The following is a 17096-nucleotide window of genomic DNA, read 5'->3' as shown; positions in this document are numbered from 1 at the left end:
TGTTTTTATTTAATGGAGAGATACGGGTATACAAGCGTCTGTAATGCGAAAGGAGACGAAAAGAGAGGCAAAAGCGCCCCATGGAAAAGCCAGCTGTGTAACTGCGCCCAGATTACTTTTTACAGTTAGCTTTTATGTTTTGTTTTTCACCAGGTCAGGTATTTTACATTTTGGAAGTTGTGTATTTTAATATGCTGCTTTAACATTTGGCTTTGGCTTTCAGTCTCTCTTAATGATAAGTGAGTAATACACATCGAAATTAATATTTTTATGGAAAGTAAGCAAAAGTTTTTATTTTGATTTTTGTAAAAGTTAAGTACTGTTTTTAAAAAAATCACTAAAGATGATTAGATATGTATTCCAGCAGCAGTAAATTCCATACGGGCATTTTTTATTTCATTGCAACCATTCCGTATGACTATAAACTACAAAGAAATACAAATAATGTTGATTAAAGTCGTATCTATCTATTTAGATAATAGTGGTAGTAATAAAAATGATGTGGTACCAATGACAATTGTTGTATATGTGCAATGGGCCAAATTGTGACGCAGACTGAGCATGTCCTGTGCAGCCCTCTCTTTCTTCTGTGTCCTGTATCTTATTTTAAAATTCACTTATTTAAAAAATCCTCCTCTAATTGACATTGCTGTGCATTTTCTCTTGAAACTTCTCTTCCCTTTATCAGAAGTAAATGTTTGGGAGTAGAATTAATTAGAATAACTCATTTACATTATGTTTTAGTTAATAACCAAAAGTGACTACACAGTTTATATTCTAATTGGGTTGGCACATGTCAGGAGTTTTTACTCAATTTTGCATAATCAGGAGACACATTTTACTCTCCACCTAAGAAGGATCAACGTTTTACAGCCCACATCAATCTAAATGAACTCCCAAGGGAATTGCTACTACTAATAATTATCCAAGAAATAGCATCTACTGTTATTTATTAAGCAGAACATGCAACTACATTAATAGTAGTCACAATAGCTAATATCTCTATGATTCAGTGTACTGGACATTGTTTTACGTGTGTCACATGTAGTAACATACAATCCTCACAACAGTTTTATGACAGAGTTTTTGTTATCAGTCCCTATACTTTTTAATATCTGAGGCAATTCAAACACAAAACAGTTAAGCAACTTGTCCAAAGTTGTATACTAAGTAAGTGGCAGAGCCAAGTTTCTCACCCTGCAGTCTGGCTCCAGAGGCTCTGCTCTTAAACACTGTGCTATCCAGATTTACACATTTGAGTTTAATATAAATGAATTTGTAGGGGGAAATACCATGTCAGCAGGTGAGCGTATTTTTTGCCGGTAATAACCAAGGTTCACTTGTTTGTAGAATTATATTAAAGACCACCACAGTTAATTCCTCAAGGAAACTATGTTAAAGGATTTCTTCGCACAGAGGAGTTCCTGATGGGGATGCAAGGTTCACTCGCTCAGTCACTCGTGGAACAGTACTTCCTGAGCGCCTGCTGTGTCTTCGGTGCTGCTGTAAGTGCTGTGGACTAACTAAAGCTTTCTAGTGACCCTAGATGGGTGCGGAATAGAGGAAATAAAAATAAACAGATGTAACATGCATATAGTATAATGCAATAATACATATAACCGCAGATAAGACTCTGACCCCACGAGTGTTTTAAATTCAGAAGCGTAGAATTTTACATACACGGCAAACCTGTAGAAGTGTGTTCTGTACCGAGCTGCTCCCTCGTCCGGTGAAATACTCTGCAGAGGCTGAGCTCCCAACCCCGGAGAGAACTGTCCCGTGCAAGCAGTCTTGCCCACAGGATCTGGCTAAAGCGTAGCCAAGCCAGCTGAGAAAGAAAGACTCAAAACACTTTTTAAACTAAGGCCAAAAAGGGTTCCCAGACAATAATTTTGCAGTAAATAACAGAGCAAAGCTGGGGCCAGAATACTAATGTATAGTGAGGTACCCTGAAAGCGCACCAAAGAAGACAAGGCGAGCTTATTCGAGAAAAAAGTCTGAGCACTTTAAAGCTGGGACGGTTTGTAGTTTGTTCTCAGGAAGTCAAGGAACAATCTTTGCACATATTTATGGGCAGGTGTCACTGCTCCTTTTTCCTGTAACTTTGCACCTTTGTATAGAATAGTGACTACATTATTGGTTGTTGATTAAAGTGCTGATTCAAAGAAAATAACTCTAGTCCTCTAATGCATGACTTAGTCTCACCTGTCTTGTTTTATTTTAATTATTTTATTTATATTTTAGAAATATAAAGAGGCGTCTTTAATAGAAAAGTCTAAATACAGCAAAATGTATTATATAAATAGAATTCAGTGTGGAAAAGAACACTCCCCACCCCCATTTTGTTTGGTCATCTGAGAATGAACATCTGTACCTTCATACTTGCTGCAATTTTCCACCCTAGTAACTACTCTCATGAGCTAGTGGGATGTAATTGCCCAGGATATGTGTTCATCTGTGTAATTCAGTGGAAAAGCTCCTGGTAGGTTAAGCTGGCTAAAAGGTACATTTTTGTTGGATGGTTTACCAGTTAATCAGCGTTGTGTCACGATGTGAACAAATTGTCATCCTGTGCAAAGGGTTATGTACACATAATGCGTTTCTTCAAATTGTGTAATACGTAGGAATCAGAAATGTCACACACTAAATGTGGGAAAATTGGAAAACATCCACTCTTCAATTAATTAAAATGTTAAGTGAAGGTTAAGTTTAATAATTTGCCTTAAAGAGTATTTTCAAATTGCCAGTGGATATTGACTATCTATCTATCATCTATCTGTCTATCTATCATCTATCTATCATCTATCTATCATCTATCTATCTATCTATCTATCTATCTATCTATCTATCTATCTATCTATCTATCTATCTATCATCTATCATCTATCTATCTATCTATCTATCATCTATCTATCTATCTATCTATCTATCTATCTATCATCTATCTATCATCTATCTATCTATCTATCTATCTATCTATCTATCTATCTATCTATCTATCTATCTATCTCTATCATCTATCTATCTATCTATCATCTATCTATATCTATCTATATCATCTATCTATCTATCATCTATCTATCATCTATCTATCTATCTATCTATCTATCATCTATCTATCTATCTATCTATCTATCTATCTATCTTATCTATCTATCATCTATCTATCATCTATCTATCATCTATCTATCTATCTATCTATCTATCTATCTATCTATCTATCTATCTATCATCTATCATCTATCTATCATCATCTATCTATCTATCACCTATCTATCTATCTATCTATCTATCTATCTATCTATCTATCTATCTATCTATCATCTATCATCTATCATCTATCTATCATCATCTATCTATCTATCTATCTATCTATCTATCTATCATCTATCTATCTATCTATCTATCTATCTATCTATCTATCTATCTATCTATCTATCATCTATCTATCATCTATCATCTATCATCTATCTATCTATCTCTATCATCTATCTATCATCTATCTATCATCTATCTATCTATCATCTATCTATCTATCTATCTATCTATCTATCTATCTATCTATCTATCTATCATCTATCTATCTATCTATCTATCTATCTATCTATCTATCTATCTATCTATCTCTATCTATCATCTATCTATCATCTACCTATGTATCTATCTATGTATCTATCTATCTATCTACACATATGTACACACACACACACATATGGCAGAAGTTTTTTAAATGGAAAATACTTAATACATTTTCATGTCATTCATACTTACCAAATAGGTTATTTCTGAATCTTTTTACCTATACCAAGTAAATAGTCATTTTAGTGGTGATTGGTATTAATTGTTGCTGTTTTTCAACTTTTGTTGAGCAAAGGATAAAATTTGAGTTGCATATTCCTTTTCTTATTTGTTTTATAAAAACTAATGTTTGCCTGGCCAGTGTGGCTTGGTGGTTGAGCATTGACCTATGAACCAGGAGGTCAGAGTTCAATTCCCGGTCAGGGCCCATCCCCAGGTTGTGGGCTTGATCCCCAGTAGGGGGCGTGCAAGAGGCAGCCAATCAATGACTCTCTCATCATTGATGTTTCTAAGAACAGTGATTTTAGAATTAAACTGATATAGTTTGTATACTGGTTTTTGTACTTCTGTATCTTTTTAGCTTTTTCACCAATAAAATGAGGGTAATAATGGTCTGTATTAAACTTATATTGTTCTGGTGGGAGTTAATGAAATTAATGTATAACAAATCCTTAACTCAGTTCCTAGCACAGCATAAAATACTCAATAAATGTTATTTAAAACATACATACACATTGCAATTAATAACCAGTGGCTAAGTGTAAAGTATTAGTTTTATTTGGTTATTATTTTATGGCACTACGATGATGTACTTTGGGAATAGCTAATATGAAGGACAGTTCTTGTCCTCAGGCTTTTCACAGAGCTTAATGGTTAGGTGTGTGTTTTGGCACCAGACTGGCCTGGGATGGAAGCCTGGTTCCCCCATATTCTAAGCAAAATATCAGTTCATCCTTTTGTAAAACAGTGAAAGCGCCTCATCAACCTTTGTGAAAATGGGATGAGAATCACTTCTTCACATAAACCCTTCCACAGACAGAATACCAGACTATTAGCTGTTTGCAGTAGAGGAATGAGAAATGACCCCTTGTATAGTTCTGTGATGCATAAAATAGGACAGCAGTTAGTACAATGCATGCTCTTCTCTTAAAGAAACAGTGTGGGTTCCCTATGTAACAAATCGTTGCATACAAAGAAGAGATTAAAACCATTTATAATTTCTCTACTCAGGATCTAGTACGTTTGTTTTCTCTTTTTGCCTCTGCTCTTTGTGTGAGCGTGTGTGTGTTTACAAAATTAGCAACATGTTTTACACGGGCCTTTCCCAAAGCCTGAGGTCAGTGATGTCCCTCAAATACTTTATACAAATCGATGCACTAAATTTTTACATAGCCAAACGTGTTTGGAGAATACTAGGCAACAAAGTTATGTGGCATTCTTTACTACAAGATTTATCAATACTTTTTAATTTGCTGATGTATATTGTAATTCTCCAAAGGGTGGCTATAATAAATAGTTTTCTGAACATAACTGTCTTATTGTTTTTTGGGGGGACTTCTTTAGTGAATACATAATTCAGGTTACTTTGATCAAGCGTTTTTTGCGACGTAGTTTTGGAAACTCTGTCATACCTATTTTTATGTGCCTTTTTTTAAACTAACATTGTATCTTGAATATTTTATCACTTTATTTTAAAAGGAGCATTGTAGTTAATAGCTGTGTAACATTCCCTTGCCATGAGGTGTCTGTGGTAACAGCGATGCAAGTTCTGTACTGTGGATAAGTAACATGGGTATTGAAAGTTCAAAATTCAAAAAGATCAAGCCTAAAGTGGCCCCCAAAATATACAGATAAGTACATGTGACCCAGAGCGAGTGGGTGCTGAAGAAAAGGACTGTGCCAAAGACAGCAGGACTGAAGCGGTTTTTATGTTCCTCTAGGAGGAGTCATTTCAGATCATTTCATGGCTGCCTGCCACTGGGAAGCACGCTCTGCTCTTTCCTGTATAAATGATAGACCAGTGGCTACATGTGCTTTTCCTTTCTTCAAGTCCATTTTGAAAGGATAATTTTAAAACAAAATTATCTCAACTAGGAAGTTGCAGGAGGAAGTCAGGGAAATTTATCCAGGCAGGCATTTTAATCAAAGAGGTATTTGTTAGAAATGTAGTTAAGAGTGTAGTTGGCCAAATCACAGATAATAACTTTTTTCCCTTTGAGCTCTCGCCCAAGGCTTTAGAAATGAGTTATGAATGTAAATAAATACAAATCAATAGGAGTTCTGTTTTTATTATTTCACTGGGAATTTCTGTGCAGTTCGAGAGCAACTTGCTGCAAGTTCAGCAGTTGATTAAGTTTAACCTTGATCCTGAGCCAGCAAGATTGGCTTACTTTCTATCAGCAAGGGATGTAAATTTACTTGGACAGATTTTAATTGGCATTTATACAACATGTACACACAGATGCTGAATTCATTGAGAAATCCTGAGTGCCATCTGTTTAACTAGCTTTGCCCTCTATTAAAGTACGTGATAAAATGAGACTGGATCTCCTTGGCTTGCTTATATCTTACACTCTACAACATTTGTATGACCGCCTTATTAGTGTGATACTCTGATAGAAATCAATGCTACTGTAATAATCTAAAAATATACCTGTTCTCTCCCTTTATGTGGACTATTTAAGACAGTTTTTTTCTTTCTTTTAGTAAAGTAACTGTCTTCATGAAGTGGTTTTTTTATGTTTAAAAAATAATTTTTAGTTTAAGGTAACTATTTGTAAAACTGAAATGGAGATATATATATATATGCTTATATATATGAATTAGAAGCACTTTTTATCACTTTAGCACTTTTTATCAAATGCAAACTTATTTTCATAATTAATTTAATATTTCTAATTTTTTTTTTAATCCACACCTGAAGACATGCATAGAGAGAGGAAGGGAGAGAGAAAAACATTGATGTGGAGACATATCAATCAGTTGCCATCTGTCCATGCCTCAACCAGGGATCGAACCGGCAACCTTTTGGTGCACAGGACAACACTCAACCAACTGAGCCACTCTGAGTGGGCTAATGTTTCTAAAGTTTAAAAATTATTTTCAAATAGTCATTTTAATCCCTCTGTGAAGTTTGATTTATAAATCAACTAACATTTTAAGATTAGTTTTTTGTCCCTTCCATATATAATCAGTCATTTGCCTTTCCTGCAAGACTTAGTGTAAGCGGCAACACTATCCCATCATGATCTCCATATACAGACCTGGAAGGAAGGTCTGAAATTATCATATGGATCTTAGTAGGGAAGTGCCCCCTTTACCCATGCAGCACCTTGGTTTTATGTAAATATCAACAACAGAAACACTGGTCTAAAATACACGTTGGAAGAAAATATAAATTATACGTCGATTCATTGATGAGGTGTGAAGATTTGAATCAAATTGCAACTATATTTTCCCTGATATATTAACTCTTTTACTTTTTTAAGAAAAATCACCCAAACCACCAAATTATTTTTTGTCTTTCCCTACTAAAGTAAGTATTCAATCTTAAGAGAGCCATTACTTGTTATAGCTGTCACGATGACAGACTGAGCCATTTATTTTATCAGTAGAGGCCTTATATCTCCGTGACAGGCAGAGATTATGATGACATCGTCTTCAGCCTAAATTCATGAGCCTGAGAATGAAATTCCTACGCCTTGAAAGGTTTTCAAACCTGAAAGTAAATTAAGGCATATAGTATCAAATTTAAAAGGTTGTTACAAGAATAGATTTCTTCAGATGGTTAATGCTTAATACAGTGATAGTGTTTATTATATTAGTATAATTCCTTCCTAAGTGTTGGGTTCCTGGGGCTGACCTAGGAGGGAAACTAGGACATAAACAACCTCTCCCTGGTGAACCACCTTGAAGAAATCTTGTGGTTGCCAAACTTTCCATTAAAGCCCCAGTTGCAGCTGTTTCAGAAAATCACTCAATTTCATCTTATATTTAATTTTTTTAAAAAAGTTTAAAGCTCTTTGCTTTCTTTGGAGTCTGTTCTAATTGTCAGTAGATAATGATAATCTAGTTGGAATTTAATTGGCTTTCTTGAATGATTCGGATTATTATAGCATTAAACTAATTACTTAACCTTGCTGAACTCAGTTTTCCCATCTGTAAAATGAAGGCGCCTTGGACTAAAAAGTTCTTTAAGTTTCTTCTAACTAAAACATTCTATTATCCAACAAAAATAAACATATAAAATAAGATCATAAAATATAGATTAGTCTGCCTATCTTTTATTTCTCTCATGCCTCCAAAGTATAAAACTTTAGGACATATCACTAAAATTTTCTGTTGAATTAAATTGCAAATCTTTTAAAAAAAAAGTCTCCTTTGTTTTTAAGATGAAAAACAGTTGTCTATTGAAAATTCACATCTATTTGTGGCAACGTGGATGAACCTTCAGCACATATGCTAAGTGAGACGAATCTTACAGAGAAAGACAAGTACTGTGTGATAATGCTTAACTGTGGAATCTAAAAAAGCCAAACTTGTGAAAGCAGAGAGTGAAATGGTGTTTACCAGGGGATGGTCACGTCGGGGTAAAGGACAGATATTGTTTAAGGGTGCAAACTTGCAACACGGGGTAAATGAGCCACGGTGAACTAAGGCTCAGTATAACGAAAATAGAAACAATAGTGAACTATCATTATGTAATGTGATAAATATCACTACAATGGCATCATTTTACAGTATATAATATAATAAAGGGGCACATTGTGTACACCTTAAGTTTATACAATGTTATATGTCACATGTAATCTATAAAAATATATAATTCTAAAGAGATGGGTAGAAAACTAGAAGGGAAATCCACATCCAAAACACAGTCAGCTTCTAGTTGCACCTTTAAATAAAATTAAACCCTTTCACACATACTCACCTCTTACACCTCCACCATGTAAAACTTTTTCTGATTGGACAGCTCACACATAGGCTTTAAATTCCTTGGTGTCCTGACATCTGGTCCTTGAGGACTAAGCTGAGAAGGGAGCTGGGGCTGCGGGTGTGCGGTCCAGCAGTAGCTGAAGAAGATGGGGGTGATGCTGAGCTCCGGAGGAAGGTCCGTGTGGTTTAAGACCGGCTGAGTCATGAAGGGAGCCAGTCATTCAAGGGCTCCCACGGGGAACTCAAATGTTTGTTTACTGAAATAAAACAAAAGGTGAGTAAATAAAGTCGGGACCCCAGCGCGGTGGGGTTGGGGAGAGGGACAGCAGTGTTAGCCTGTGGCCTGTTTGCAGGCCCGCACTGTCCCGCCTCGGTGCAGGCACGTGGATGGCCTTGGCTAAGGTTCCAGCAGCTTCAGAATATATTTCAGCTTTGAGTTTGATCTGAAAAATAAAGGTATAAATCTATTTTTGATAGTGAAGGTTATAAAATATGTATCTTAAATTCCTTAAATTGGAAGAAGTGTTCGTGGATTAAAACATTAAGAGCAGCTTCAGAGCGCAGAATGCCTTACGTATTTCCTGCAAATGTTTTTGGTGGCGTATTTTCCAGCCATTAGTGTACCAAAAATAAACCTATTATAAATTCACCTACTGATTTGGTTTTTCTTGTGTCTTTGGTTTGTTATGTGGCTACTAACACTGAATTTATAGGACCATATCATGCTGTCTGGACTCTTTTAATTGACTATCTTGACTTATAGCCAGCTCTTACCCTTGTTAGAAATGTGGTAATATATTTTTTCAAGTATTACTTAAATCATTTAAGTACAGTAATAGGAGCTGTTAATTGTTTGTAGTGGGGAGTAAAATGCATGTTTCTTGTGTCACTTATCATGTGGTACGATGCTTATTTCCTCCCCCCTTCCCCCTCTCCTCTTCCCCTCCCTCTTCTTCTCCTTCTTCTTCTTGCATATTTAATTGCCTTTTTCAACAGTCTACGGTCCCCTCAAACCCTAGAACACTGTCTAATTATTGGTCGTGGTTTTTCCTTTCCTGGTCCTGATGCTTTGAAATGCCTTTCCTTTGATTCTTTTGTTTCTCAGCAAAGAGAAACAGTATTATTTTCATTATTTAAATGTTTCAACAGCATACATGGCCTGATTAGTCATGACAATAAAGTTAGTATTTCTTAAAATGTTATACTTTCAATCAGAAAAATTAAACGCAGCTGATTTTTCTTTATATGAAATATTGGTCATTACCTTAGGTTGGGGGAGGAGTTAAAGAAAAAATTGTTATGGAAAACTCAAGTACATTTTTTCCCTGTAGTTCTGACCTTGAGAACACAAAGGAAAAATATTAGTGTAAGAAATGTAACCAAGAGACACTGCCACACCATTTGTTTAGTGACATTATTACATTAACTAATATGTATCCCAGATTATGTTCACATAAACTTCTTTTGAAACAATAAATTTAACATGGTCAAACAAATAAAATAGCAAATAGAAATATGATTGAAAGTAGGAGCAACACTGTGTTTTTAATTTCATTATTTTCTGCTTTTTAGTATTTAGGTTAAAGGGTTATTTGATGTTTTGTCATGCTTTTTTTTAGCTAATAAATAATCCTTTATATGCCTCAACTTTTTGCTCATTAAGAACATGGGACTGCTTCACAGTGTCTTTAAATCTAGAACTTCACTTCTATTAAATCATAGATCATTGTCAATTAAAAATAATTAAAATGGGCCCTTTGTCTACCTACCTAAAGGTATCTCTTAAAGAGTCAAGAAAACATATTTAGACCTAGAAAAAAATGTTTTATGGTTTCTTTAGCTGAAAAATATAACCTTGCTGATAAAAGTAAACATCAGCATTTACTTTTTAATTATTACTGATAAAGTAAACATTTGCATTTTGAAAATAAATGTAAATTTCAGTTATGTAGCTTTTTAAGGGAATTAAAAGTTTTTGAGATCAAATACACATGATTAAAGATAGAAGCACCAAATTAGGTTAGCATCAAGTTTACTTTAAAAATTCTAAATTTTGCCCGGCCGGGTGTCGCTCAGCGGTTGAGCGTCGACCTAGGATCCAGACGATCAGGGTTCGATTCCCGATCAGGGCACATGCCGGGTTTGCGGGCTGCAGCCGATCAGTGAGTCTCATCATTGATGTTTCTATATCTCTCCATCTCCTTTCCTCTCTCTGAAATCAATAAAGATATATTTTAAAAATTCTAAATTTTACAATGTGAAAAATATTTAGTTTCCTCCACAGGAAGTTTAAATAATACTGATTTTAGGTATCAAAATTTATTGAGGCTTTTAGATTATAATGTCACCAAGTGTGCTTCTTTTGTCGTTAGTTGCAATGTAGGTGTTACACTGTGAATAAGCAGTTTTCTATGCCCTTTCAATAGTTGATAAAGTGTATATGATTCAACATTGGTAGCTAAAGTTGTCATTCTGTGTTTAGTTTTGTTGCAACTCTTAGTTAAAGAAGTATTGCTATTGAGAGGGAACTTGTATTTCGTATGTCAAAGAACTTAGCAAATATTTAGAAAACAGTTTTATCAAAATATTTAAAATATAAAAAAAGTTTTATGGTCAGAAATTTAATTGACTAGTTCTAAACTACTTGGTTTAATAAAAATAGTAACAAATTTCAGCACCTACAAAATAAAAAAGATTAAAAAACAGTCAGAAAAGTAGGAGTTCCAGCTGCTCCATGTGGAAAAACAAAACCTTATACATTTGTCGAATTTACAAGAAACATTGCAGGTCCGACTGGGATCTGTTAAGGAGGAAAAGTAACCCAAGGGTTGCCAGCATTGTAGAGAAACTCAGAGGGTTCTTTGTGTTTATTTGAGTTTCTTGAAGTTGCTAATGATTTTATAGTTTTTTAAGCTGGTTGTAAGATATTTTCAAAAACGGGTAGCAAACCTGGTCTCAACAACCATTCGTTCCTCATTATAAGCAGAGATCTTAAAATCTCCAGAGAAAGGTTTTGGCTCTTTTCACTCATTAGACTGAGTTTTTGCTTATTTGATTGTGTTTTGATTATTTAAGTTTATACTTTGATCTGTTAGGCCTCAGATAATTTACTGAACTCAATAAAGTTAATAGTTATATTTGATTTGGATTGGATTGTTTTTCTTTAAATTTTAACAATCAAGAATATAAAACATTGAATAATCAGGTTAAATGTATGAAATTTAACAAATTTAATCCAAGGAAATTAAATTCATGTTCATTTATGAGGTTCTGTGCAAGCTGGGCCTTTACAATGGCCCTGATTGTAGAGATGAGTTGCTAAATTCTTCAGAGTTGATGACCAGATTCCTGGAGTGGGGGCTTTATTTAGGAGGGTCTTCAAACCAAGATACCGGTGCATTTCAAAAGTGTATGGGGGCATGGTTCTTTGGCATTTTTCAGATTCTCACTATCATATGTATCACTTCTAAAGCTGATCGGCCTGAAAATGTCCTTGCTGTGGAATTCCCCTTTCCCGTCTCCCTTCCTGTTTGCCTTTCTTTCACTTTATAAAGGAAAGATACACTCTTTAGACATCCAGAATATTTATGGTGCAACTGCAGAGATGTAGAAACCTCAAACATAGGAGTAGTTCCACAGTTTGTTACAGAACAGAAAGAGTTCACCCGCCCGGCACTGGCAGAGCCGAACACTAGACGTGAGAACTGCGGTGGAGAAAGATGGGCTATTTTCTTATGAATGGTGTCATCCTGAGAACAGGAAGCTAATGCTCAGAAGCCCGAAGTCCACGCTGCGTGTAGGTTACAGATGCTATAGGGCAAAATCACAAGGCACCGTGGGTTGGGGGTCGGGATTGTGCTGGAGGGTAATTGGTCAGTGGGGAGGCGAGGTCTTTAGAAAAGCTCTGAGGTCCCTTCCAGGGTCCCTGTGCCCGGTCTCAAGGGAAAGTAACCAGAGGGTGGTTCCACCTTAGGGCTCAGGAGCTGAAACATAACTTAGGTCAAGGTGTTGTCTTTAGCTTGCCAGAGGTCCTGACCCCGTCAGGGTCCGGCTGCTGTCTTCTGCTGCCTGGAGGGTTGCTGATTATCTGGGGGAAACGCCAGGTCCCTGAGGGATGGAGAGGGGGAGGGAAGGAGTGAGAGAGAGCAAGGGCGAGATTATTTCTAAAGCTAGGATTTTAAACTAAGTTTCTTTTTCAAGATTTATTTTAGAGAGAAGAAGGGAGAGAGAGAAACATCCATGGGAGAGAGAAACATCAATCGGTTGCCTCCCGTACTCACCCCACCCAGGGATCAAACCCACAACCTGGGAATGTGCCCTGACGGGGAACTGAACCTGCCACCTTTTGGTACTGGACAAACCTCCAACCACCTGAGACACAGCAGCCAGGGCTTAAACTAAATTTAATCAAAGTCACAAGGACCTTCAGTCTCAGGTCCCTTATTTCAAAGCTAAAATCAATGATAGGCTGATCAGTAAACAACAACAGTAAATGTTTTAAGCATACAATCATAGTGTATAAGGATAATATTGAGTGGGAATTGGAAATACAGGTTCAAAGAGAAAAATGAATTACAAAGTTTACAACTTTTAAAAAAGAGTTTATTTACACATATTTTGAATGGGCCATGGTGGGCATCAACTCAGTGGTGACCTTTATTCATCAAATGCACTTAGAAGAGGCAAAACCGTTTTATTTTGAATTCAGTGTTTATGATATGCCAGAAATTTTTAATTTTGCGACCAGACTTTTGGTAAGAGAAAAGTGTGTAGTCTTTCAAATTATTGGAGGAGACACCAAGTAAAGGGCTTGTGAGGACCAATGAATTAGGCCTTCTCAGGTACATTAGCCAACAGCACATGAAATGTTTTAAATTTATCTAAAAGAATTATGATTTTAAAAAAAGAATTATAAAGTATTCTTTAGCTGCTCTGAACTAGAACCATTGGGAGGCAACTTTGGCCTGCATTTCTTTTCTATTTTTTTCCATCATAAAATACGGGTATTTTATTCCAGCTCTGGGACATGAAAAAAGAAGATAGGGAACATATCCTTCCACAGACCGTTCTAATTTAGCTGACATTAAGTAGAAAAAGCTACAGCAAGTGTACGTGTGTGTAAGTATTGATATATACACATACGTATTTTTTCAGATCTCAGTCTCAGAAGTGTTCACATACTTACTCTTGTTTTTTGCTTATAAACACCCTTAAAAGCCATCACATGCCTCTTAATGCTTGGACTGTATTCGCTGTTTGTATTTTAATCACTTGAGGGATTCGTCAAACTGTACATTAGAAGATGTAAAGGATACACTTGCCTTAAGTTACGCTCTATGTGTCACAATTACCCTTTGCATGATTTTTTTTCATTACTATTTAGAACTTCACACATCTCGTAATTGTCTCCGTAGACTATGTCAGGTTCCAGTACCATACACACCTGTATATTCTGGATGGGACCCCTGTGACCCAGAGCGTGGGGTCAGGATACACCGCAGCACCCGAGGTGGATTCTCATTTGGTCTTTGTTTCAGAGCTGAGTTCTGTTGGCAAAGCCACTGAGTGTTTCAGGTCTTGAGCTGTTTTTGCAGGTATTTCTATTTCAGCAGAGCTTTTGGTCCGTTTAAACTCAACCTTAGCTTTTTCTTTAGGCTCAGGAAGTGACTCTCTGTTTGTTTTTTGTCCACAGTGATTTAACTGCTTCCTAAATGTCCTGGCTCGTAGCATAGGCCTTTTTCTCTGTTACCTTTGCAGTTCTTACCGACTGAACTGGGAAACAAACAGTTGCTCCTAAAGTGGCCAGTCCCAGTGGATAACCAGTTATCTTAAATGTAGAACCTTTTCTTGCTGAAACCAAGCCTTCCAATCCTGAAACTGTAATCACTCCAGTTTGCAGAAGAAAATCTCGTGGTGGATTCTTCAGATAAATGTATGCATCTTTTCCAAATTGAGCTGTATCCATTATCCCGTTTTCACAGACATAAACACCCGTGCACCAGCCAATGCAACGACCAGTTGTAATGGATGGAGGCAAAGTCCATTTGCAAATGCCCAGGCTGCTCTTCAACACATTTAGACTAGAGAGGTGGAGAAGTATCTACGGGGAGCTGTTTCGTTAGCTGCTTTTGGGATCCCTCTTCTTTGGCTGCATGCACACTTACAGATGCCAACATCAGACCTACAGGCATGGTTGTCAGCTTTCCCATCCTGCGGCCACCGTGTGTGTGACCTTCTTCGCCCAAGTTTTCCTACTGGCCAGAATTTCTTATCTTTTTCTCACGGGCCTGGGACTGGCCTCCTGGTTGCCTAGTCAAGCTGTTTTGTACATAGTAAACTCACCTGGGATTGACACTGCCCAGGTGCAGAGCTGTGGAAGATGTGCCCCTTACAGCCCAGAGTCAGCCTCTGTTCTAATCAGGTTCCATGTCCATTATCTGACATAAAAAGAGGGACACAAATAACGCTTAGCGATGATTTATAATTCAAGATTTATATTTCGATAAGACATTTATTTTTATTGTTTTATCGTGTTCGGTTTTTTTCTTCTAGTACTTCCTGAGGAGACATACATTTTATATTGCATAAAACAGAGTGTTATTGGTAAAGATCGCGTCATTAATAAGAGTTATAAACTGATTTGCTTTTCTATTAATTTAATTCCTAGTACCTTTAGTCAGGCCTTGTTAGCGTGACTTCTGCTATCAGTAGAAGAAGGTCTTAACCTTTTTCTGCCAAAGGGCTGAAGGCTGAGTGACCCCTCCGGACGGCTGTGTGTAGTTTGTCAGAAGACAGCTCCACAGATGCACGACTGCATGTTTGTCAGGTTCCTTTGAGGCTGAAAACTCTGTTACATACTTGAAATTATTATTCTGAAGCACCAGACAGTCTGCGACGGAGCAAAATACTAGGAATTAACAAATCTGAAAGCTGTGTTGGGGAATAGTCAATAATTTGGGGCAGATTGTCAGCAATTAAAGACCCTTTGTTTGGCCGATGAGTCTGTGTCTGTGCTGTTTAGACTTAGTTTTTCCCTCTTTCTTAAACATTCCTTTCTGTTGGGGGGCATGTTATAATTGACAGTCTTAATTATGCTGCACAAAGTTACATTAGTGAGAATCGTTTTTGTTATTGTTATTATTAATCCAATGGCCATTTCCTCTGGCTCTTCCCAATTGCTGGGGAAGTTTTAATGAGATCACTTTACACTGTGAGGGTTTTTCTCTCTGGAGACTGTTACCATTACACTGCCCATAGAATGTGAAACCCCTTTTACCCTTTAGTTCTCCTGTTCAGCAGCTGGCATCCTGGGCTTGAGAGGGTAAAGAAACACCCGATGGGCTTGTTTTTCAACCATCTTTTTCCCCCCAGCAAATATTTTAATTAGAGAACATTCTAGTCTTTCTCAGTCACTTAAAAAAATATCTTTGTGAAAACAATTATTGCAAGATCCAGTCCCACTATGTCTAGCAACTGATTGTACAGCCTCGAGTCCTTTTAGCTCTTGCCTTCAAGCCCTCACTGCACATGGGGGTGGGAGGGGGCAGTTTGTACTTAGATTATATAGAGTTATAATTTTATAAGTTATAGGAATGATTTTCAACCTTTTTCATCTCATGGCACACATAAACCAATTACTAAAATTCTGCGACACACCAAAAGTATTTTTGGCCGATCTGACCAAAAAATAGGTATAATTTTTATTCATTTATACCGGACGGCTACTGTGTTGGCTGTTGTCATTTTTTTTAAATTTTTTTTTTTTTTACAACCTTAGGGAAAAGAGATCAGTGCCCCTGACTAAATAGTCAGGTATTGTATGATTTTAAAAATTATTGTGGTGCACAGGTTGAAAATCGCTGAGCTATAGTAATAAGCCTGTTTTAAATGCAAGGAATCAAGAACTCCTCCACATGTCAGTTCAATGTGATGATGAAAGCCGAATGTATTTTAAAATGGCACCAAAGTGAAGCTGTTTTATACACCGCCAAGGAGACGCTCAGGTCTGACTATCTCCTAGAGGCCAGTAGAGTTCAGAACTAAAGGTGCAGGCTTTGGTATCCAGCTGAATTCTGGTTAAAACTCTAGTTTTATCACTTACTAGTTGTGTGCAGTATAGCTGTAGGTGCTAGAGAAATTTATTTAACCTCTCTTTTGTCAGTTAATTTTTTTGCAAGACAGTCCCAGATGGGGAAGTGAAACAGTATTCCTTTTATCTGTTTTGCATATTAAACTTTTGTCTAAAATTTCAATTGATTACAAAACACTCTGTGACAAAAGAGGAAAGAAAAGACAAAAGAAACCCTGAAATAAGTGTTTAAAAGCAGAGATCAGTGTCCTGTTTATCTTATTAGTTACCACCTCCTAACACAATACCTAGTGCTTTTACTGAGTGAATAAATGAGGGACTCACAGATAAATTCTTATGAGTTTGCTGATCCAGCATTTTTCTAGGGAATCGATTATGCTTTAGAGAATTTGTAAACTTGTGACGATGTGAACCCTCTGATTATTCTAATTATGTAATAACATTTAACATGCCATTGCTTCTCTTATACTGAAACAGTAGATTATGCCCTAAA

The 17096-nt window shown here is 36.5% G+C and overlaps 1 protein-coding gene and 1 pseudogene across 1 annotated transcript in view; one reads left to right on the top strand and one right to left on the bottom strand.

The window, feature by feature from the left end:
* ROBO1 (roundabout guidance receptor 1) overlaps positions 1-17096 on the top strand; it is a 370388-nt gene that overhangs the window by 214291 nt on the left and 139001 nt on the right. The window lies entirely within an intron of this gene.
* LOC107528607 (MICOS complex subunit MIC27 pseudogene) lies at positions 13930-14723 on the bottom strand (annotated as a pseudogene).

This window comes from Miniopterus natalensis, chromosome 6, assembly GCF_054644295.1.
Source record: "Miniopterus natalensis isolate mMinNat1 chromosome 6, mMinNat1.hap1, whole genome shotgun sequence".
In the NCBI taxonomy this organism is placed as follows: domain Eukaryota; kingdom Metazoa; phylum Chordata; class Mammalia; order Chiroptera; family Miniopteridae; genus Miniopterus; species Miniopterus natalensis.
This window is presented reverse-complemented; position numbering and strand designations above follow the sequence as displayed.